General features: G+C 43.9%; 1 pseudogene across 1 annotated transcript; it reads right to left on the reverse strand.

Moving 5' to 3' along the window:
* Positions 1-193: 193 nt before the first annotated feature.
* LOC308516453 (interferon regulatory factor 3-like) lies at positions 194-8,022 on the reverse strand (annotated as a pseudogene). The gene is made up of 2 exons: positions 7,947-8,022; positions 194-1,429 (listed from the first exon to the last, which is right to left on the reverse strand). The product of its transcript is annotated as an interferon regulatory factor 3-like (transcript).
* Between the last annotated feature and the right edge of the window lie 16,531 nt (positions 8,023-24,553).

Below are 24,553 nucleotides of genomic sequence, written 5' to 3' on the forward strand. Positions count from 1 at the left end.
ATCAAACCTGGGACCCTTTGGTCCGTAGGCCAACACTTTATCCACCGAGCCAAACCAGTTAGGACTTTATGTTTTGACAGTGGCAAGAAGTAGTTTATTGGTGGAGGCAAGGGACCTGCCCCCATGAGTGGTGGGTTCAGACCTGGCCAGTGACCTAGAAATCCATGTTCTTGACCAGGTCCTGCAGATAGGCCTAGTACTGCTCTGACGTGAGAGAGGGGCTAGCTGTTGGAATGTGCAACTCGACAGTGTTCTCCAGCAAGGAGGCAGCCCCTACCTGCACCAGTTCTAGCCAAGGCCTGAGGCACGTGGGAACGACCTTGACCATCACTAGCTTCTTGGTCCACAGCTGGTGCTGGGGCCGTGGCTCCCCCATGCAGAACAGAAGGTGTAGCGTGGTGAGCTTCTGCTTCCTTTGATGAAGGCCATCAGATCTGTCACAAATGGCCCCAGGCTGAACATGCTTCCTTCCACCTCTTTGGGGACCTCACCATCAGGCCCTCGGCAGCTCCTCACCCACAGCCCAGCATGTGCGGCAGGGGCCCAGCCTCTGGGCGCAGAGCCACTGCCTGCTCCCCACAGAGCGAGTCCCCCGCCCAGGCAGCTCAGCACACGACTCACATAGCCCTTCACGGCCCTGTCTGCCAGGAACGCCCCAGGGTCTGGTAGTGTTATCGGCTGCCCAGGGAGTGTCCTGTCCCCTTCTTCTGACCCCACCAGCCGCAGGCCCTTGGGGCAGAGGACAGTCTGCTGGGAGACTGGGCACCCCGGTAGAAGGCAGTCACCTCGAACCCCCATCCGTCCTGGGGCATCAATAGCTGCTTCAGTGGGCTTTCAGGGGGCTCCGAGGTTGAGTAGGGAGCAGGAATGTCTAAGTTGGGGCTCAGCAAGAGCTGAGGCTCGAGGCCCCCTCATCTGGAATTGGGCCCAAGGCCATGTCTTTCAGTAACTCCTCCAGAATGTCTTCCTGGGTGTCAGAGGTACTGAATCTGCCACCGGTGCCTGGAGAAGTCTCCAGCTCAGGAAAGTCCCCAACTGAGTTCACAAACTCAGAGTTCTTGTGTGGGTCGTGGGGGTGCTTGCTCTGGCCCTCCGCTAAACGCAACACTTCCTTCCTGTCCAGGGCAGACCTGCAATTCCTCTCCAGGTTGGCAGGTCAGCCTTATCTTTCCCAGGAGTGTAGGCACCGCTGGCCTCTGCCCAGGCCTCCCAGATGCCAAAGTCCTCCTGCTGGGCATCCTGCCTCAAACCATGCTTCCAGGGGATGCGGAAGCGCCTGCGGCTCTGCTCTGGTCCAGCCAAGCCTCGTCCTCCAGCTGCCCCTGGTTCAGCGGAGACTCCAGCCAAGGCAGGCTCCGAGGATTTTGGGACCCCACGTCGGGCCATCGGCTGAGCTTTCGGGCGGTGCAGCTTTGTTTTCTGCAGATTTCTTGAAATAAAAACGACTTTCTTGTCTTTTGGGCAACAAACCCCACAGAGGTGACACCCGAAGCCCGGACATTCCTCCTCCCCGTCCCCCTTTTTGGCTTTCCGCCTTTTTTATTTTCTAATGTATTTTTATTGATTTCAGAGAGGAAGGAAGAGGGAAAGATAGATAGAAACATCAGTGATGAGAGAGAATCATTGGTCGGCTGCCTCCTGCTAGCCCCCCTCTGGGGATCGAGCCCACAACCCGGGCATGTGCCCTTGACCGGAATTGAACCTGGGACCTTTCAGTTCGCAGGCCGATGCTCTATCCACAAACTGGCTAGGGCGGATTTCCTTCTTTTTAAAGGTTGAATAATATATTAGTGTTTATATAAACGACATTTTCTTTTATTGCTATTATTTTTTTTAATCCTCACCAGAGGATATTTTTTCCATTGATTTTCAGAGAGAGTGGAAGAGAGAGGGAAAGACAGAAACACACCAATTTGTTGCCTCCTGCACACGCCCTGACCAGGGTCCGGGATGGGGAGGAGCCTGTAACCAAGGTACGTGCCCTTGACAGGAATCGAACCCAGGACCCTTCGGTCTGCAGGTCAATGCTCTATCCACTGAGGCAAACCGGCTAGGGCTAAACTACATTTCTTTATGCATTCATCCCCTGGTGGACATTTAGAGTGCTTCCACCTCTTGGCTATTGTGAATAATGAACATGGATGTGCAAATTATCTTCTCAACATCCTGTTTTCAATTCTTTTGGATATATATATGCAAAGGTGAAATTACTGAATTATATGGTAATCCTTTTTTAAAATATATTTTTAATTGATTTTTTTTTTTTTTAGAGTGGAGGGGAGAGGGAGAGAGAAAGAGAAACATCAATTGGCTGCCTCCTGCACACCCTCTACTGGGGATCCAGCCCACAACCCAGACATGTGCCCTGACTGGGAATTCAACCAGTAACCCTTAGGTGCATGGGATGACACCCAACCAACAGAGCCGCACCAGCCAGGGCTTCATGGTAATTCCTTAAAACATTTTTTTGAGGAATCTCTATATTCTTTTCCATGGCTACTGTACCATTTACATTCCCACAAACAGTGCACAACAATTTCTCTATAGTTTTGCCAAAACTTATTTTTCAGTTTTTTTGATAGTGGCCATTCTGATGGGTATGAAGTAATATCTCATTATAGTGTTGATTTGCATTTCCCTGATGATTAATGATGTTGAGCATCTTTTCATATGAATGTTGGACATTTAATGTAGGGTTTCCCTCAAAATGTATACACATACTTAAAATAATTATAAAGGCAGTGTTTATTAAAGTACATTTCTTTTTTTTTTAAACATATTTTATTGATTTTTTTTACAGAGAGGAAGGGAGAGGGATAGAGAGTTAGAAACATCGATGAAAGAGAAACATCGATGAGCTGCCTCCTGCACACTCCCTACTGGGTATGTGCCCGCAACCAAGGTACATGCCCTTGACCGGAATCGAACCTGGGACCCTTGAGTCCGCAGGCCGACGCTCTATCCACTGAGCCAAACCGGTTTGGGCATACATTTCTTTTTTTTTTTTTGGCTGCCTCCTGCACACCCCCCATTGGGGTTTGAACCCACAACCCGGGACTGTGGAAACGTGACCTCCTTGTTCATAGGTCAGTGCTCAACCACCCAGCCACGCCAGCTGAACTTAATTCTTTAGTAATAAGTAATGAGACAGATTTTCCGGACCCAAAGAGAGAGAAACCCATTGAAATAAATAATCTTTGGTTCTCTTTATATTCTTTCCAAGCCAATCCTAAAGAACATCTAGAATACCTCAGAGAAATGACAAAATACCATATCCATGGAACAAGTAAGGATACTATAATAAAGAAATAATCAGAATAAAAAAGGAGCCCCTGATCTGAATAAAATGTTACTAGATGAGTTAAGAGATAATTTGAGACATGTTCTCAGAAATAGCATCAAAAGACAGATTAAAAAACAAAACAAAACAGGAGAGAAAAGATGGGAATTAGAGAATAAAGAGATCAAAGAGCCCAGCTGGTGTGGCTCAGTGGTTGATGGTCAACCCATGAATCAAGAGGTGACTGGTTCAATTACCAGTCAGGGTACATGCCTTGTTTAGGGCTTGATCCCCAGTAGGGGGCGTGCAGGAGGCAGTTGATCAATGACTCTTTTTTTTTTTAATTAAATCTTTATTGTTCAGATTATTACATTTGTTCCTCTTTTTCCCCCCCATAACTCCCCTCCGCCCAGTTCCCGCCCCACCCTCTGCCCTCACTCCCCACCCACTGTCCTCATCCATAGGTGCACGATTTTGTCCAGTCTCTTCCCACATCTCCCACACCCCTTTCCCCCCCAAGAATAGTCAGTCCATTCCCTTTCTATGTCCCTGATTCTATTATGATCACCAGATTATTTATTCACTTGATTCTTAGATTCACTTTGTTAATAGATGCATGTTTGTTGTTCATAATTTGTATCTTTACCTTTTTCTTCTTCTTCCTCTTCTTAAAGGATACCTTTCAGCCTTTCATATAATACTGGTTTGGTGGTAATGAACTCCTTTAGCTTTTCCTTATCTGTGAAGCTCTTTATCTGACCTTCAATTCTGAATGATAGCTTTGCTGGATAAAGTAATCTTGGTTGTAGGTCCTTGGTATTCATCACTTTGAATATTTCTTGCCACTCCCTTCTGGCCTGCAAAGTTTCTGTTGAGAAGTCAGCTGACAGTCGTATGGGTATTCCCTTGTAGGTAACTGTGTTTCTTTCTCTTGCTGCTTTTAAGATTCTCTCTTTGTCTTTTGCTCTTGGCATTTTAATTATAATGTGTCTTGGTGTGGTCCTCTTTGGATTCCTTTTGTTTGGGGTTCTCCGCGCTTCTTGGACCTGTAAGTCTATTTCTTTGACCAGGTGGGGGAAGTTTTCTGTCATTATTTCTTCAAATAGGTTTTCAATATCTTGGTCTCTCTCATCTTCTGGCACCCCTATAATTCTGATGTTGGTACGCTTGAAGCTGTCCCAGAGGCTCCTTACACTATCTTCATATTTTTGGATTCTTTTTTCATTTTGCTTTTCTGGTTGGGTGTTTTTTGCTTCTTCGCATTTCAAATCTTTGCCTTGATTCTTGCGCTCCTCTGGTCTGCTGTTGGGAGTCTGTATAGTATTCGTTATTTCAGTTCGTGTATGCTTAATTTCTAGTTGGTTCTTTATCATAACATCGAGGGTCTCATTGGATTTCTTGAGGATCTCACTACATTTATCGGCGGCTTCTAGACAGTTCTTAAGAGACCTTAAAAGTGTGGTTCTGAACTCAATATCCTCCATTGACAGTTTTGTCCTGTTTCTTTGTCTCCGCATTTTTTATGCTTTCTTGGTGCACCCCCTAGTGGTCTTTGTGCGCAGTCTTGTTGTAGTTAAGCCTTGATTGTTGTCGGCAATACCGGCTAACTGGCTATGAGAATCAGCTGTGTCTGCAGTGGGAGAGCTTCTGTGCAGGATCTCTAGGGCGGTGCTAATCTAGCGTTTGCCTGAGGCTATCCGGCAAATGGCTCTGCACAGGGCTTGGGCGGGGCGGGTCCCCGGGGATCTACAGGGCAGGCAGGAGCAAGCAGTTATGGCTGCTCTCAGTTCCGTCCCTAGGGGCTCTGCCTCACAGAGTCCCAGCAACCGCTGCAAACCTCGGAGAGAAAGCTGCCTTCGAGTTCCGACTGAAGCCAGACAGTCCTGCTTCTCCCGCTTGATTCTGGATCCCTAGAGACTCGCCCGGATCTGGAGCTCAGAGTCTGAAACTCCCTCCCGATTGAAAACAACAACCACGCCCTCCGCCTCCAGCCCGCTCCGCGTGCACTCCACACCTTAGTATTTCACTTCAGCACTGCGCCTCCTCTGAGTCTGGGTGTGATATTCTCTTTCCTCCTAGTTGTAGAATTTCCACTCAGCCAGCCTTCCTGTGGTTCTGGATGATGTCCGTTCCGTCTTTTAGTTGTTTTTTGAAGTGGTTGTTCGAGGCAGCAATCTCCGGCGTTAACCTATGCCGCCATCTTGGTTTCTCCTAGGGTGTACATTTCATTTTCAAAATTAAAGTGTGTATACATTTTTGGGGGACACTGTATTTTTCTTTGGAGAAATGTCTATTCAAGTCCTTTGCTCATTAGGCTATTTGTATATATATTTTTTGTTGTTGAGTTGTAGGAGTTCTCCATATATTAACCCTGTCAGATAAAGGGTTTGCAACTATTTCTTCTAATTTTTATGTTGCCTTTCACTCTGTTGAGTCCTTTACTGCATAGAAGTGTTTAAGTTTAATGTAATCCCCTTTGTTTATATTTGCTTTTGTTGCCTGTATTTTTGCTGTCATATCCAGGAAATCATTGTCCATTCCAATATCACAAAGCTTTCGCCTATATTTTCTTTTAGGAGTTTTATAGTTTCAGTTTTTGCATTTAGGCCTTTAATTCATGTTAATTTTTGTATATGGTATAAGGCAGCGGTTCTCAACCTGTGGGCCGCGACCCCTTTGGGGGTCAAACGACCCTTTCACAGGGGTCGCCTAAGACCATCGGAAAACACATATATAATTACATATTGTTTTTGTGATTAATCACTATGCTTTAATTATGTTCAATTTGTAACAATGAAAATACATCCTGCATATCAGATATTTACATGACGATTCATAACAGTAGCAAAATTACAGTTATGAAGTAACAATGATAACAATTTTATGGTTGGGGGTCACCATAACATGAGGAACTGTATTAAAGGGTCGCGGCATTAGGAAGGTTGAGAACCACTGGTATATGGTAAGGGTCTAGCTCTAGCTTCATTTTTTTTTCATCCTTATCGAGTTTCTCCAGCACCATTTGTTGAAGAGACTATCCTTTGCCCATTGTGTCACCTTGGCACCTTTGTCAATGATCATTGTATCATATAGGTGAGGATGTGTTTCTGGGCTCTCTCTTCTGTTCCATTGGTCAATAGACCTGTCTTTATGCCAGTACTATACTATTTTGGTTATTGTGGTTTTATAATACATTTTGAAATCAGAAAGTGTGAGGCCTCCAGCTTATTTTTCTTTCTCAAGATTGTTTGGGTCATTCAAGGTCCTTTGAAATTGTACATGAATTTTAGAATTTTTTTCTGTTTCTGCAAATGATACCATTGAGCTTTTGATAGAGATGGCATTGAATGTGTAGATTGTTTTGTGTAGTACAGACACTTTAAGAGTAATTCGTCTTTCAGTTGATGAGTGTAGGCTATCTTTGCATTTATTTGTGTCTTTAATTTCTTTTATCAATGTTTTGTAGTTTCCAGAGTACAAGTCTTTCACCCCCCTGGTTTAGTTTATTCTTAAGTATTTTATTCTTTTAAAAAATAGACTATTTGTAAAGGAGTTTTGGGTGCACAGCAAAATTGAGGAGAAGTTACAGAGATTTCCCATATACCTCCTATTCCCATTTATGAGTAGCTTCCCTTGTTATCAACGTCCCTCACCAGAATGGAACATGTGTTACAGTTGATTAACTCACCTTGACACATCATTATCACTCAAAGTCCATAGTTTATATCAGGGTTCACTCTTGATGGTGTTCATTCTATGGGTTTGGGCAAAGGTATAATGACAAGCATTCACCATTATAATGTCATCTAAAGTAGTTTCCCTGCCCTAAAAGTCCTCTCTGCTCCACCTATTCATTACCTATTTTATTCTTTTGAACACTATTGCAAATGGAACTGTTTTCTTTTTAAAAAAATATATTTTATTGATTTCAGATAGAAAGGGAGAGGGAGATAGAAACATCAATGATGAGAGAGAATCATTAATAGGCTACCTCCTGCATATCCCCTACTGGGGATTGAGCTCGCAATCAGGCATGTGCCCTTGACCAGAATCAAACCTGGGACCCTTCATTCCTCAGGCTGAGGCTCTATCCACTGAGCCAAACCGACTGGGGCTGGAACTGTTTTCTTAATTTCTTCCTTGGAGAGTTCATTGGTTGATATGTTTTTTTAAGTCCTTTAAAAGCTATGGAGTCACCTCTCATTCTCCCTTTCCTGCCTTTTCCTTGCAATTATTTGGGCATTTGTTTTTGGAGAAGTCCTATGTTTACCCTAAGAAACATCAACTGCCTGAATGTCTGTGGCTGTCTGAAAGAAGTGAAACTTTGGGTAGCAAAGGAAAAAAGTATTACTTTCTGTTGCAACACTTGCCCATGTCCTTAAACTCCTGCTCCTGAGGCAGCCGGGGTTGGCCTGGTTCTGCTCAGCCTTTACCTTGAACACAGCCCTTCTTTGTTTTGTGACTCAGAGTCCTCATGCTCACCCTCCCCAAACACATTTTTTTTTTTTTGCAATGTGTGGGTAGGGGTGGGGGAGGCCTGTCCTTTCTGGACAGTCTTTAGTTTTAAAGCATCTGTCACATGATTTCCTTGGCTGCCATGATTTCAGTTAAGGTGCAAGGGTTATTATAAGACTGGAAATAGTGAATCACAAAGACATGACCTCACCTTGAGAGCCTGTCCCTGGGGAATTCCAAGGTTTAGGTGGAATGGTAGAAGTGCCTGGGTAGCTGACTTCTTCCATTTCTGCGGCCCTCTCAGTAAGAATACCAGGTGGGGAGGGAAGTGACACACCAGGTACTGTATTGAAGCTGCTTCTTCTACCCTCTGCCTAATGGTGTAGTTGTGACTCGCTTACAAGTTCCGCTGGGAGAACTCCTAGCACATGCATCGCACAGCCCTAACACCTTCATCCGCGTTTCCACTTATTTCTGCATTCTCCTGTTTGGTTTGAGCAGATCCTTTAACTTATGGATCTGGCTGTGCTGCCCAGACAGACATGGTTTGACTGTTGGTCAGTGTTGAGAAAGCTGTGGTGAGGGAGACCTGTGATGAAATACCCGGGCATGTGTGAAAACACCCTCCAAGGCTATCCCACTGATGCCTTGTTGATTTTCTCCTGATCTTAGGACAAGTTTCTTCTCCTCCCTCCTTTTTCTGGATCTTTTCCTGTTTGAAAATGTGCTGAACAAATAGACAAATCAGACATTTTTCTTTATAATTTGTCTTTCTGTGAGTTTTCCCATTATGTGTATGATGATGCTAATTTTCGCATCATGTCCTACCTTGACTGGCAAATTTCGTTATAGAGATTTTTCTCCTGGCAGAGCCATTTCATGTCTAAAACCAAAGGATAAACAGAATAAGAAGCAGAAAAGTTAGTACATAAAAATCAGTTTAAAATGGCAAGCAGGGACCACAGAATTCATTCAGATTGGTCATTTGAAAGGTACTTTTAACCAAGGACAGCTAATCCCAGAGCAAAATTTCTCACTTCTCATTAGTGGCTGTTTCTGAAAGGTGGTTTGCCTGTGAGCAAGGAACGTGTGAATTTGAAGCCTCTATCAAATCTTGTCTGACCTTCTCTTACCCAGCAGTTGTCAACATCACCTCATAATGGAAGGGTGGGAGGAAAGTGGCTACTTATATCAATGCTTGCATGCTTTGTTAACAGAATTTCCATATAAATTTAAAAATAATTATAAAATAAAGAGTGTCATGTGCACTTGAAGTATAGATAGGTCAACAATGAGTTCTCATGGCCTTTTTAACTGGAACACTGTAAAGAAAATTAAAATCAAGGTGAAACCTTGAGTCCTGAAAATGGAACATTTATGTTTCCTTAATTTTAGTGTTTTAGGGGGTGGAAGAGAAATCATTTTTTTTTTTTTTTTGGATAATCCTCACTTGAGCATATGCTTCCATTGATTTTTTTTAGAGAGAGTGGAAAGGAGAGGGAGAGACAGAAAGAGAAAGATACATCGATTGGTTGTGGGGATTGAGCCTGCAACCGAGGTACATGCCCTTGATGGGAATCAAACCTGGGGCCCTTCAATCCTCAGGCCGATGCTCTATCCACTGAGCCAAACTGGCTAGGGCAGAAATATTCCAGATTTAATGGTGTGTGTGTGTGTGTGTGTGTGTGTGTGTGTGTGTGTGTACTGAAAGTTAAATCTGAAAAGTTGTTATAAGGTACTACTTTTTTTTTTTTTATTAAACTTTGATTCAAACAAGCAAACAGATATAATTATACATAACATATAAATATTTTTCTGTGTGTATGAATTTTCTTATATATGTCTTAAGTATTTTTAGAAGTACTAGTATATGTAAGAAGGTAGTAAAAAACAGTGACTTTGGGGAAGGGGACTGGGTGGCTGGGTATATTAACCTTTTAATAGTACTTTCCACAAGTATTATTTTCTCAGCAGCTCTCTTAAGTAAAGAACATTTCCATTTTATCGGTGAGCAAGTTGGGGCTCAGGAGGTTTAAATGACTTGCATCATGGCCACTGGGATAAAGAGCTGAGGTTCCTGTCTTGACTCTCCATTTGTTGGTCTTTCTGTTAACTAATGGGCCCAGGCCATTAGATTAGCTCTAGCTCACCACTGCAGCTGCTAATCTTTACCAGTTGACCTCTGTAACCCAACTCGAGTGAGCCAGGCAACAGCTGGGCATCAGGGATATTTTATGAAATGCTTTAAGGTAATTGCAAAAGGAAAACCCTTCTCTCCCACACCCTGGCTGACTGCTTGTACTTCTGAACGGCAGACTGTGCAGCTCTAACGTGGTGAGTGGTTCCTGTAACTATCTGAGTGTAAGAGCCATTAGGATTATTATATCTAGTGTTCTTTTCAAGTCAACGTTAGATACTTTCTCGGGAAATATTTTAGCAAAACTTCTGCCCCAAAACGTATCCACTTCACAGAACTTTGACCATTCCGCAAAAGAAGCGCTTCCGGCTAGCTGAGTGTCTAAAGCAGAGGCTCTTCGCAAATTTGGTCTTCTTTCAAGGTCATGGTCACCTTTTTGAAAAGGCAATACATTCATTTGCATACAATGTAAAAGCATATACTACTCAAATTAACCAGTACTACCTTCTTACACATACTTCCAACAATACTTAAGACATATACAAGACAATTCATATACACAGAAAATTATTTATACGTTATGTATAATTATATCTGTTTGCTTGTTTGAATCAGAAATTCCGGACCCAGTGTGCCCGTCAGAATCACCTGGGAAACTTTTAGACAAGGCATGTGTCTACAACCTATGAAAACCTGCTTAGTATTTGTGACTGCCCTTGATTATTTAGTGTTATTATCTGGTTGAGAAACACGAGCCTGAGATATAGCCATTCAGACCTGAGAACCCAGCAGGAAGCCTCTGGGCCCCAGCCCAGGTGGTTTGGGAGAACAGCTGCATGAATCACTCTGTGAGCAATCGGTTCCACTTCCACTGGTAAGGGTGTCTGCAACCACTCAGTTGGTAAGTCTAAAGGTAAATTGCCTCTTAAGAAGGACTGTCTCCAGATTAATATAATCAGGGCTGCAATTACCTGTGTATAAATGACTTAGCTCTCTGGTCTGATTTTTCTAAACATATCCTACTTTCCCCTTTTTTTTTTATAGTTGTTCTTTATAGAAAACAGAAAATACAGTAAGCCTTAAAGAAAAGGACTAGTTAGCCAGAATTACCTAGCTCAGAGATAACTACGGTTAACCTTTAAATTTTACTTTTTAATTGTGCCTATGTTAAATGTGGCCCAGGAGCTCAGTTGGTTAATCCATTGTCCTCATATGCCAAGGTTGCAGGTTTGCTCCCTGGTGAGGCACATACAGGAATTAACCAATGAATGCATAAATAAGTGGAAAACAAATCGATGTTTCTCTCTCTCTCTCTCTCTCTCTCTCTCTCTCTCTCTCTCTCTCTCTCTCCCTCCCTTCCCCTTTCCTCTCTCTAGAAAATCAATTTAAAAATTTTAAAGGAAGTAAAATAAAAGAAATGCTACAGAGTGTATTTAAGGCAAATCTGTAGTCATATGGAAAGCAAGTCCATCCAGACATTATATCATTTTGTATGTATTTACTTGAGTGTGTAACACTAATGGATAAAAGGGTAAGGAAAGACTTACACACACACACACACACACACACACACACACACTCACACACTCACACACATTATTATATCCAACAAAAATCTACAGTGATTCCTTAATATCATACCCATTCTCACTGACCTTTTCTCAGATAGTCTCAATTTTCTTTTTGAGTTCATTACTAGCACTTTGATATATACTCTGCAGTCTTTGCCACTCTTTCTCCTCCTGTAGCAATCTATAACACTGGATACTGTAGAGGACACATAGCCTTTCTCTTATCTTGGTATGTTATATGGATGGATCTCGTAGAATGATTACATTACAGTTCATGGTAGAAATGTCACACTGTATTGATCATTTTCATAATGATGGACTTTTGGGTTGTTTACAGTTTTTCATTATTATAAATAATGCTACAGTAAACATCTGTTTCCCAAGGATAGGATTCTAGGTATGGATTTACTGGAACAAAAAAGGTACCCTGTCTTTCTTTCTTCCCCTCCCCTAAGGAACAACAATGGAGTATTCACCCCTCCTCAACCCCTACAATGTATAGACATCCTCTTATATGTAACTGTCTTATAGCTAAAAATCTTATAGCACACAAATTAATTCCTTCTTTACCTAGGAGTACCTTTGCACCTCATTTATCTGGGCATGTCCCCGTTTTTAAAAAGATATAAAATTTTATTGAGACAATTGCAGTTTTACATGTGAAACACTACACACAGATCCCTTGTGTACTTTGCTGGGTTTCCCCCAATGCTACATTTAGCAAACCTATCATATGATATCACAACCAGGGTATTGACATTGATATAATTCACTAACCTTATTCAGATTTCCCCAGTCTTACTTGTACATGTGTGTTGCGTGTGTGTATTGTTTTATGCAATTTTATTACCTGTGTGGGTTGGTATATCCACCACCGCAGTCAAAATACTGAACAGTTTCAACATCACAAGGATCCATTGTATTGCCTTATATTCACACACCCTGCTCTTCACATTTTAAAAAGACTCTTGATATTTCGACTTACTTCCTGGCCAGGTATTAGCAGAATTAAGTGTCATTCTAAAAATGTAAGTATTACTAGGTGAACAATATCTTCACTGTCCTATCCCTATGTTAAAGTCTTTTAACACATTTATTATCAAGTTGATTCTCAAAGAGTATTGAAAATACTCTCCTAGAGAATACGGGACAGGCGTTTCTTTCATTTCTCTGGTTGTACAATACCACAAAACATTATTTTCAGCAAAAATCACATCACCGAAGCTACCAAATGCAATAAGCACACAGACTTCTGTCTTTAACAAAGCTGGTGCTAACTTCATAGAAACACTGCTCATGGGGTTGAGGCAATAGTATTTTTGCTTAATGGGGATTTCTGGCTAAGGGCAGACTGGAAGGCTTTTGCTAAACTTTTTTCTAAAATAAATTTGTTCTAAATCAAAGGATATTTACATTTTTTCTAACCCCAGTTTAGTGAAAATATATTTTCCTCATTGGAGGTAATCAGTGGGAGGAGGGACTCTCTCAGTCTCTCTCTGAGAAATTGGCTTGTTACTAGTCAGGGTCATCCCAGTCCCTGTAGCATGCTGGCCCCTTTTAGGGGTTGGAATTCTTACTGGTTTCCAGTGAATGGGTGGGGGTCTACTTTTCCTTACAAGCTATCATTCTGCTAAAGTCAGAGCATTGCTGAACTTGGAATTGATTATAAACAACAATATAGGGGTGAACTTGGAATAGAGGTGATGTAAACAATAGTGCGGGGGCTGAAGTGATGGATGACAGGTAGAATTAGAAGGGGCTGTGCTCAAATATAGCATGAGGAGGTTATTGGGCCAGAAATGCAATATATGATAAATCATTCCCCAGTTAGCCTGGAAAAATTACTACATACAATGCATAGAAAATGCAATTTAATTTAGCCATGTAGTCATGCACATTTTAGATCTAAAAGTCATTTGTGGAGTATAAACAAAGATCAGATTCGGAAAGACGCTATATATATTTGCCATTTAAAACAATGATAAATGCATATCTCCTTTGCCCCCCAAATTCTACTTTTGAGCATTTATCCTCTACATGTATTTGCACACGTGTGAAAGGGACATTTGTGTAGAAGGTTATTCATTACAGCATTGCCTGTAATAAAGCTCTTGTTTATAAGTCAGCTCTAAACCCAAAGTATGTGCATTGACCACATATGATTTGGGTTGTGATTTTTAGACTCTTCCACCCAGAGGAATCGGGTTCTGAGTCACTGTCCACGTTTATCTCTTGGGCTCACACTGAACAGAGTTCTGAGGTTGGGCAGGGCACTTGGTCAGTTCCCGTTGAGAACGCCTCAAGGGCTTAGCTAGCATCTCATTCTAAGAGGAGCCTGTGGGCTGGGTTGATTCTCTTAAACGTTAGATTGGAGTAGGGAGGCTTGGGGGAATTTGTTATTTGGTAAAGTCTGTAAGCAGATGAAGTGAGGGATGCAGAACTGTTGTCCACACCCCTTTCCTCTTACTCTTTTCCCTTAGAATTGAAAACCAAAGGTCCAAACTCTACCTCATAAAAGCCACATAAAATATTATGACTCAGAAGGGAGGTTCAGGACTGAGTTCCTGTAATTCTGAACAGACTGTTTATTTTTAAAGCATTTCCATAATTTGTTTTATAGTTGTGTAATTGCTCTGATAGACTGCAGTGTACTGAGTTTGGAGAAGATCGTTATTGAAGACCTAGACCTTCTGGTAAGTATTGTGACACAGAGTCCCTCTTCTTAGCTTGTAAGCACATGAAACAAAACCAAATGAAGTATAAGTTTGAAATAAAACCATGGAACACTATTTGTCTCTGACAGTTTTTGTTGTTGTTGTTAATCCTCACTCCAGATATGTTTCCATTGATTCTTAGAGAGAGTGGAAGGGAGGGGGAGAGACACAGAGAAACATCAAAGTAAAAAAGACACATTGATTGGTTGCCTCCCATACGTGTTCTGACCAGGGCCTGGGATCTAGTCTACAATTGAGGTAATGTCCTTGACCAGAATCAAACCCAGGACCGGAATTGAGCCTGGGACCTTTCAGTACACAGGCTGATGCTCTATTCACTGAGCCAAACCAGCCAGGGCCATCTCTGACAAATATTTACATAGTCATTATGTCAGCACTGATTATTGAGTTAACTAAAAATTGTGAGGTAACCTCTATTTTGGGAGGCAGGAGTATGAGTTCAGTTCTCACCTGTCATGACAATTTGGATAACAGCTAAATTGATCAATCAAGAAGAGCAATTAAGCACAATTTTTAGTTAAGTAACTGCAAGGAGAAATAGGTAAATGACTTTTAAGGAGTTGTCTCCTTAAGTGGGGAGGTGGAGGAGGACTCTTGCTTAAATTAAAAGCTTTCTGTTCTCTATTTGACTTTTGAAAAATTATGTGCCTGTACATACTTTGTTAAAAGTTAAAAATATACCTATGTTTTTACCTACATATATGGGGCCAAGAAAATAAAGGTAAGCATAGTATCTGTAATGATTATTTGAAATATCCTTGATGTTACAACTAAAGTAATGTTTGGGGGAAACAAAAGTATAAAGGTGAAGTATGAGAATTCTTGGATGAAATTAAAGAATCATTGCTCTGACCTAACCTTATTTGGCCTGAATTTTTGCATTTTATTTATTTGTGATTCAGAGGTCTTCTAAAATATATTTTTATTGATTTTGGAGAGGAAGGAGAGGGAAAGAGAAATAGAAACATCAATGATGAGAGAGAACCATTGATTGGCTGCCTCCTGCATGCCCCGTACTGGGATTGAGTCTGCAACCTGGGCCTGTGCCCTGACGGGGAATTGAACCATGACCTCCTGGTTCATAGGTCGATGCTCAACCACCGAGCCATGCTGGCTGGGCCAGAGGCCTTCTAGAGTTCTAGATGATGGTTAGCAAGCGTTTCCTATAAAGGGCTGATGGTAAATATTTTAGGCTTGGCTGGTCACACAGTTGCTGTTGCAACTACAATTGACTCTTGAACAAGCCCAAGGTTAGGGATGCCAACCCTGAGAAGTTGAAAATTGTGTTTAACTTTTAATTCTCCTAAAACTTAACTGGAGTTGTCCCTTGGTATCTATGGGGGATTGGTTCCAGGAACCCTTGAATACCAAAATCCAAAGATGCTCAAGTCCCTTATGTAAAATGGCCTAGAACCATGCACCTAGCAGGCCCTCTGCATCTGTGGATTCCCAACCGCAGAGTGAAAACACAGTTTTTCAATCCATAATTGGTTAAATCCATGAATGGGAGACAAAAAGCCAACCATATTTATTTTTTAAAAATCCACGTATAAATAGATCCCAAACCCATGTGTTCAAGGGTCAACTGTACTCACCTCTGCCATTGTAGTGTGAATGTCGCCATAGACAATATGTAAATGAATGAGTGTTGCTGTGATCCAATGCAGTGTAACTATGGACATTAAAGTTTGAATCTCATATCATTTTTATGTATCATGAAATATTTTTTTCAATCATTAAAAAATGTAAATACCATTCTTAGCAGATGCAGGCTTGGTCACCTGGCAAATTCAGGCTTGGTTTTGGCCAACTGGCAGAGGAGGCGAGGCTGTGGGCACGCCAGGATAATATCCTGTCACGTCCTCTGAGAGGTAGCTGGGGATGAGGGGGTAGTGATGATGGGTGGGACCTATGCCTAAAGTGGGACCTTTTCAACAAACATTTGAGGAAAGCATGGGCGTGAGGGTACTGAGGCACTGATGAAAAGGTGTTGAGAGACTGGGATACAGAGAAGGTAATCAAATGGAGATGCCACGTGCTGGGTTCCTCAGCAAATGCATGGGTCCGTGCGTCTCCCCCCCATGACTTAGACCTGGGCTAAACCGCTGTACATGCTCCTCGATTCTTTTCTATCAGCTTCAGAGTCCAAACTGCTGGGTGATGCTTTTTCCTTCTACGTAGGTATATGTCTGGTTGGCTTCTTGGCTGATCTTCCTTCCGAAGTAAGCTTCAGCTTTGGGGAGGGTCATCCTGGCATCCTGGCTTACCTTCTTATTGAGCTGGGTGTTTAGTGGCCAAGGAAGGAAAAACATTCAGGACACCACCTGTGGCAAATTGGGGCCCTGCCCCAGAAGGAGGTGTATCTGGGTTGTGTGGAGGGCTGGCTGACGGCATGCAGGATTCACGGAGGTCCATGGAGGGAACTTGCGACAAATCACTGCAGCTCTGTGCAGACTTTCTGGAGGATCGGGGTGGAGTTGGAATCATTCAGCCTATATTCTCTGACCCTGTCTATGTGAAAGAATATTCAGGATTACGTCATAGATGGCTACCTTCCTGGGATAGATGAGCTTTCAAATAAATACAGAAATAAAAATAAGGCCAACAAATTCTGTAGGTAAACGAATAAAGCACTTTTATCCAGTCTTGTAATTTAGGATTAAAATGTTCTACTCTCACACAAAACCTGCCATGTCTCATCAAGACCATATAATTATAAAATTCACCTCCGTCATGACTAAGCTGTTGCTCCTTCTCTCCAGGACAAGATGCGCACAGATCACAAGTTCCTATTCCACACAGTAGGTGGGCGAGAGCAGGGACTATCTCCTGGTCGTTTTCAGCAGGTAATCAATCTGGCATCTTACTGTGCTTATGGTGGAAGTGATGGTAGCTAGTGGGGAGGCCTGCTGTCCTCCATGTGCACACAGAGTGAAGATGAGGCCAAGGCTGGAGCTATCATAAGGGCCCATTGTGTGGACCATTTACTTCTTCATTCATTCAACAAATATTTAATGAATTTCTGCTATGTATCAGGAATGGTTCTAGGCACCTGGGGTAGAGCCTAGAAGAAAACAAATTCCCTACTTTTATGGCAGGTGCATTCTAGTGGAAAGAGAGAAAACACAAACAAATATATGGCATGTTGTAGTGATAAGTGGTAAGGGCAAGGGGAGGGAGAGTGATGGGGAGGTTGCTAATTGGGATAAGTGGTCCAGGAAGATCTTTCTAACTAGGTGGCAATTGAATAGGGCAAAGAGAGGGGCGAGAGCCAAGAGAACACCTGTGGGGACAGATACCAAGGCAGCATGGGTCGCAGGGCCCGAGGCTGGAGCTCATTTGGTGTGTTGGAGCAACAGCAAGTGTGTCTGCAGTGCAGGGGGTGCAGGAGAGACAGGTGGGACGTGGAGCTCGACTTTGATTGAGTGAGATAGGAGCCATTGGAGGGTGTTTAGCAGAGAAGTGGCAGGAACTGACTTAAACCCGCTGGTCTGGTTGAGAATGGAGTAAGAGGGGAGCTGGGTGTGGCAGGCAGCTCATGATATTAAGGTAAGAACTGATGGGGGCTTGGACCAGGCTGGTCACAGTGAGGGTGTGAGAAGTGGAAGAATTGTGGATAGATTTTAAGTAGAGCCAACAGGATCTGTTCACAGATGGCATGTGAGCTGTGAGAGAAGGGAAGGTGCCCAGGGGACTCTAAGACTGTGAGCCTGAGCAGCGGGAAGAATGGAGCACCACTGAGGCTCCAGGAAGGATACAGCTGAGGGACGACCCAAGGGCTGGGACACCAATGGCTCCTGGGAGCAAAGATTAAAAATTGGAGTGTATTTATTGGTAAATATGCCTACTTGTTGGTGGGCCTTGGCCCGAATCTGGCTGGTAGATATGTTTGGGGTTTGGTTCTTACAGTATTTGTTAAACAGCTGAATTAGTTGCAGATGTTTAAAACTCACAGCATTTTATATAAAAATCTGTATTTCCTGTTCTTTAGAACAGTGGGAGATCTGGCTGGTTGGTTCAGTGGGCAGTCACACCTCTTCTCTCTGTTGTCTTATGTGCTACTACCCTCCCCTGCCAGTCTCCCCATTTGAAAATCGGAATAACAGTAGCGCCTGCCTCCTAAATTTTTTTTTTTTTTTTTTAAGGAAAATTAACAGAGGTAACTCATGTAAAGCAACTAGAATCGAGTAAAAAATGTTCGTTGTTATTGCTGTTTTATCATCATCTGACCACCTGGCCTTGCAGGGCTTGAGTTTGCAGGTCTGAATTGTGGATTTCAGAAAGCCAGAAGATGATCCTAACAAGGGCTGAGAGGCGAGCGAAGCTTCCCTTAATAAATGATGGCACCGGACCAGACAGGCCGAGTGAAGGCCGCACAGCCCCCACACGCTCAGAAAGCTGTGCGCGCCCGGGTGGTACCTATCAGCCCCGCAGATCAGGGCTCGCTTCTCCTCTTCCGCAGAGCTGGCACAGTGGCCTGCATCACCCGGTGACTCATCTAATAGCCCCACGTGTTTGCCCAGCTTGCGGCACCACAAATTACATTTGCAGCCTCCTTATCAGGCAAGCTAGGAAATTAAACCTAAACGGCTATGGTGTTGCTAAGTAATATGGCTGCGTACACAGACACCCGAGGCGGGGACCATCACAGCCTCATTAAAGCATCATTTTACTGTGGCTAATCAGGTTTGAAACCTTCAAAGGAAACCCACTGGGTTTTTTATTTTTATTTTTTAAGGTCAGAAAGCAGGGTAACTTGGTTATAACAAGAGGTAGAATTTCCCTTCCTAGATACTAGGGGTGTGTGTGCGTGAGTGCGTGTGCATATGCACGGGCCTGTGATGGAAATAAATCTGCAGTCTCTTGGCCAACAGAGGCAGCCAAGCAGGGAGGGGAGATCTTGCCTTCCTGGACCCTCTGCCTCAGGCCATGTGCGCCTGGTGAACTCCACCTCTGTGTCCGGCACCTGGTGTTGGTTACCTGACTGTTGCTTCTCTCTGCCTGGGGATGCTTCTGAGGGATGCGCAGGTCTAGGGAGCCGAGCATTCTGGTGATTTCTCCCGCAGGAAAGTTTTTTCTTCAGGGGGCTTTTCTCTTTGCATAACAGGCCCTAGAGCAGCTGTGGGCAAACTACGGCCCGCGGGCCGGATTTGGCCCGTTTGAAATGAATAAAACTAAAAAAAAAAAAAAAAAGACCATACCCTTTTATGTAATGATGTTTACTTTGAATTTATATTAGTTCACACAAACACTCCATCCATGCTTTTGTTCCAGCCCTCCGGTCCAGTTTAAGAACCCATTGTGGCCCTCGAGTCAGAAAGTTTGCCCACCCCTGCCCTAGAGCCACCAGGGATGCTTGGGTAGCTGAGCTAGACTCGGAAGTGAACTTCCTTTTCCCATTTCTCTCCAGTCAGACCATCTGTGTCCATTCAGGGTTTGGCTCCTCATGGACCTGCCAAGTTCAGAGCTCGAGGCACCGCTCCAGGGAGGAAGGCCATAGTGTCTGCAGGCAGGGACTCGGCATGCGGGCGTCACCCAGCGCAGCTCTTCTGTGCCCCCATGCTGGGTGGGTGGTGAAGCAGGTCAATGTGTTTAGCTCCTGTGTTCTGGAGTTGGGGGCATCTGAGGCCCATGTGTTCTCTCTAGCTCCCCTCTCTGAAAGGACTCCCCCCATCTTTTCTGATCTGGCCTCCTGGGAGTGTGTGTGTGTGTGTGTGTGTGTGTGTGTGTGTGAAATCCCTCACTTTTAGTTAGTATCTCTAATGACATCTTTTCCACAATGATGAGGATTATCTCCCAAGCCTCAGGCAGGTAGGGTTGGGTCTCATGTCACCTCTGGTTGGTGAGAAGAGTGTGGGACGTAGAGATCACCTGGAGGGGATGCCTGGGACACAGTGGAGTGGGTGTGTTTGTCTGTCCAGGAGCCCTAAACTCCTCTGGTAGCTCGAGAGAATCTGGCCTATCCAGTCCCGATCTTCACTGAACAGAAGAATGTGGAAGAGAATTCCTTCTGTGGCTCCTTGTGTGGTGTGAGACATGGCTGTGCCTAGACGGGCCCAGGATTTCAGCCTGGGGATGTCTCCTGACCACACGTTCCTTAAGTGCATTCTTTCCATTGGGCGGGGCTGCTGAGGCTTAGCCCATCTCCCTGGGGAAGAGCTGTGCTCCACCAGAACCATCTGTGGGCTACCTGGGCTGGCTCTGATGGGTCTGTCTGTGCTTCTCACATCCTCGTACACCCCCTCACCTACAGCACCAGGAAACACTTGACCAAGCAGGGGTCAGATTTTAGTCCAGTCTCTTGTTTCAACAGAGAGTTGAGTTTAGTTATTGACATTGAGTCATGAACGATCCCATGTTGCAGTGCTTTGCAAGCCTTGTGTAGCTGTGAGCTGTGCTTTGTTTCATGTGCGTATGCCACGATTCTTGGGTCTTACTGGTTCGTTTTCATACAACTAGTTCTGCTATTGCTTGGAGGCTTACTACGTTAAATCAAGGGCTGCACGATTTCTATCTCCTCTCCCACTGTTTTCATGGAAGGAAGTGCTAGCAATAGTTAAACAGTGTCAATTGCATTTCTCTGAAGGGCCATTGCTTGCTTGGTTGAATATGTGCATTTTCTTGGATGGGTTCCTTTATGACTCCTGTCGGCCCGGCTGCCGAAAGACTTCCCAAGCATGAGTTGGCTCCAAGCTGAGCATCTCCATGGCTTGGCTGACCTTCTTCTGGATGGTTGGTGAGTTGCTAAGCACATATATCTGCACATCTAGATACTTGCCCATTTCCAAGAGCATCAACCCCAGCTGAATTTCCTGGGCTGGTATAAAGATGGGGGAGGGGAGCAGGAGGCACCCCTCCCGCTGGGGGACTGTGGCAAGATAGTGGAGCAGCCTTGTGTCCTTGTGACAGTCCCACTTCATTCAGGTTTGTTTCCATCTCTGCTTCTGTGCAATGTCCTGGCTGAGTCTAGGGTCCCTGCCCTTCCTTTCCTTCCTTCCAAGTGAAGGCTGGTCAGACCCCTAGAGATTGTGGGGCACCTTTAACAGTGATAGCCTTTCCCAAAATTCTGATAATAAACTATTGCAGATTCATGGTGGAAAATGCTGAAAATATAGAAAAACACTATACAGAAAGTAAAAATAACTCAGAACTCACTGTTACATCATAGATAACCACTACTTCTTGAAACATCTATTTCAGGATTATACACACACCTTTATATATGCTTACTAGTATATGTATAAATTTAAAAAAATAAGATCATACTATTCTGTAAGTTGCTTTTCTCATTTAACGTGGTATTTTAAACATGTTCCTGTATCATTACATTATTCCACATCATCATTTGATTGCCTATCATTCATGAACAGACACTTTCTGCTTTATTTAACCAACTTCTTACCATGTGCCCTTTTGGTTGATTCCAATATTTTCATTTTGCCGTTAAAATCATTGCTGTAGTGAACATTTTTGGGGTTTCCTCTTTATGTCCAAATTTAGCACGTTTTAAAAAGGCGTGGATTGATACTATCCAATGATTCTCCTGAAAGTGTGTACACATTTCTGACCAGCTGTGTACAGATGCCTCTTATTGCAATTTAAAATATATCTGTCAATTTGATAGGTGAAACATGAGCATCTTGTTAATTTCACTGTCTTGGATGATGGGAGGTTAAACATTCTCCTTGTGGTTAATGAGCCGGCAGGGCTGTCTTGAGCTCCCCTGCTTCCAGGCGATGGCGTTTAAGTGTCTTTAGTTATAAATTAAGAAGATGAAATTGGGGCATGCTGCCAGGAGCCGAGGGCAGTTAAAGTAGTTGCTGTTAGCCTTCAGAGCCTAAAGCCAATCTTCCTAAGTCAAGCATGTCAAACTCACAGCCTGTGGGCCGCATATGGCCCATAATGAATATTTTTGCGGCCCAGCTAATATAACGGTGTGTAAGAAACGTTTTAATAAAAATTTCATAACTTAATTTTTACAATATCCTGTTATACATAACTAGAGGCCTGGTGCATGAAATTCATGCACTGGAGGGGTGGGGGTCCCTCAGCCCGGCCTGCACCTTCTCACAATCCAGGACCCCTCAGGGATCGGGCCCAAGCTGGCAGTCAGACATCCCTCTCGCAGTCGGAGTCTCTCACAGTGTGGGACCCCTTGCTCCGTACCGCCTGCCTGCAGCAGAGGTAGGAGAGCCTCCTGCCACTGCTGCTGTGTTCGCCAGCCATGAGCCTGGCTTCTGGCTGAGTGGTGCTCCCCCTGTGGGAGTGCACTGACCACCAGGGGGCAGCTCCTGCATTGAGCATCTGCCTCTTGGTGATCAGCGCGCATCATAGTGACCAGTCGTTCCGCTGGTCGTTCTGCCATTTGTTCGATTTGCATATTAAGGTTTTATTATATAGTGTTATTAATAACGGACTACAACGTTCACTAATGACTGATTACTGTCATCATGTTGCATTCATTTCCCTTACATGCCTTATGCACAGGTGCACCATTTTTCTCCACTAATACTAGCAGCGAATAGTTTAGCAGCCGACTGCCATGTCATTAATCTTGGACTGATTTGTTTGGTGTGTGCAACAGGAAATATTTCACTTTCAGAGAACAAGAAAAATAGGTTTATTTGCATTATGCTTATTAATTGTGCAGTTATTCAGTGTCAGGTAAGTTAATGTTCAAGCAAAAATATTAATTTTTATTAAAATGTTCTATTATTTTATGTTAACTATTACTCATTATTTCAGCCCTTTGTATTCAGCATGTCTCTATCGAAATAAAGCTACATTTCTATGAAAATTGAAGCTTTTGTTTTTTTTGTGGCCCACATAAGCTTAAACCTTGTTTATTTGGCCCGTGTTAGACTTAGAGTTTGACATGTTTGTCCTAAGTGTTTCTTTTCAATCAAGCCTTAGTGCGCCTTCTTTCTGAGGGTATCTCCTCCTCCAGGCCTCCTGCGGGGCAGAGCTGGGCGGAGCATGTTTGGGGCACACGAGGCTGGGGAGGCTTCCTGCAGGCAGGGTGCCCAGCTCACTAGTGGATTGGTTTCCTCCACCTCCCACCTCCCATCTTTGCCCTTTTCCTTTCCCTCCTTGCAGATAATCATGTATGGAATGTCTTTCATTGTGCTTTGTGGTGTCTGTTCCCTTAAATGATGGGGTAACTACAATGTCTGATGCCAGTGTTGACACTCAGTCTGAGGTGGGAGGATTACCTGCCTGGTAGGCAGCTTAGGGCCAGCTGGGTGTGGGTGCCAGCTTTCTGTTTTTCCCAGGGGTGCAGGCCTGCGGGATGAGGTGAGGGGAGAGGGGAGAGGGGAAGCCGGGTCTGGGACGTGGTCATTGGAGGCCTGAGATATGCACAGAGACAGACCGGTATCATCTGTAAGACGTCACAGGCAATGTGTTGGGAGCACCAGCAATCCTGGGGGCTGTGGCTGGGCTTTGAGGAGAAGTTGATGATCTGTGCTCCCTTCATGATACAAAAATGACTTATTCCAACTCATTCCTTAGAAGGTCCAGAGGTGGATCTGGAAGACAAAATCATGAAGAGTTTTGCCTGTTTCAGTAACACGTTCATGAGGAGAAAGCAATGGCTGTGAGGAGGTCTGAGGGGACGCTGGTCCCTCCCGCAGAGCCGCACCTGTGTGGGCTGGGCTGAACGGCCCCTCCATCACCTCAAACTGGCAGGCGCTCCCAGAAGAGCTGCCGAGGTGTGAAATGGCATCGTTACCTGGAATGTGGGAAAGAGGGTAGAGGTTTTATGTGTAGTTTCTTGTCCTCAGAATCCAACAAAGTCATAAACAAGCTCAGAGAGACAACCGGCAGTAGAATCCAACATGAATGCCTATTGCTTCCAAGGTGCTCGGAACGGAGAGGAATTCAAATTGCATTTTCCACTTTGGGTTTTGACTCTGAAGTAATTTGGCCAAAGCTAACTGTAGTCAGTTGACAAAAGAGGCCCTGCAAGGTAACATCATGCCACCGGGATCAAGACTTTCACTATGACAAAAAAACCCTGCCCAAGGATATGTTTATTGATTTTAGAGAGAGAGAGGAAGGGAGAAGGAGAGGGAAAGGGAGAAGGAGAGGGGGAGGGGGAGGGGAAGGGGGAGGTGAGAGAAACATTGACCAGTTGCCTGTAGCATGAGAGCCAACGGGGCATCAAAACTGCAACCCAGGTTTGTGCCCTGACTGGGAATCGAACCCACGACCTTCTGGTGTACAGGACAACACTCCAGTCAACTGACCCAGCCAGGGCTTTAAACTCTTTTGAGGTGATAATCCTGACACCCCGTAGGTCTCCAAGAGTTGAGGCTGAGACTATCAGAGTGTCGTGACAGGGATGTCCGTCAGCCCTCCTTGCTGTGAAGGGACT

The sequence above is a fragment of the Myotis nattereri genome, assembly GCF_964212035.1.
Source record: "Myotis nattereri genome assembly, chromosome: 1".
Taxonomy (NCBI): Eukaryota; Metazoa; Chordata; class Mammalia; order Chiroptera; family Vespertilionidae; genus Myotis; species Myotis nattereri.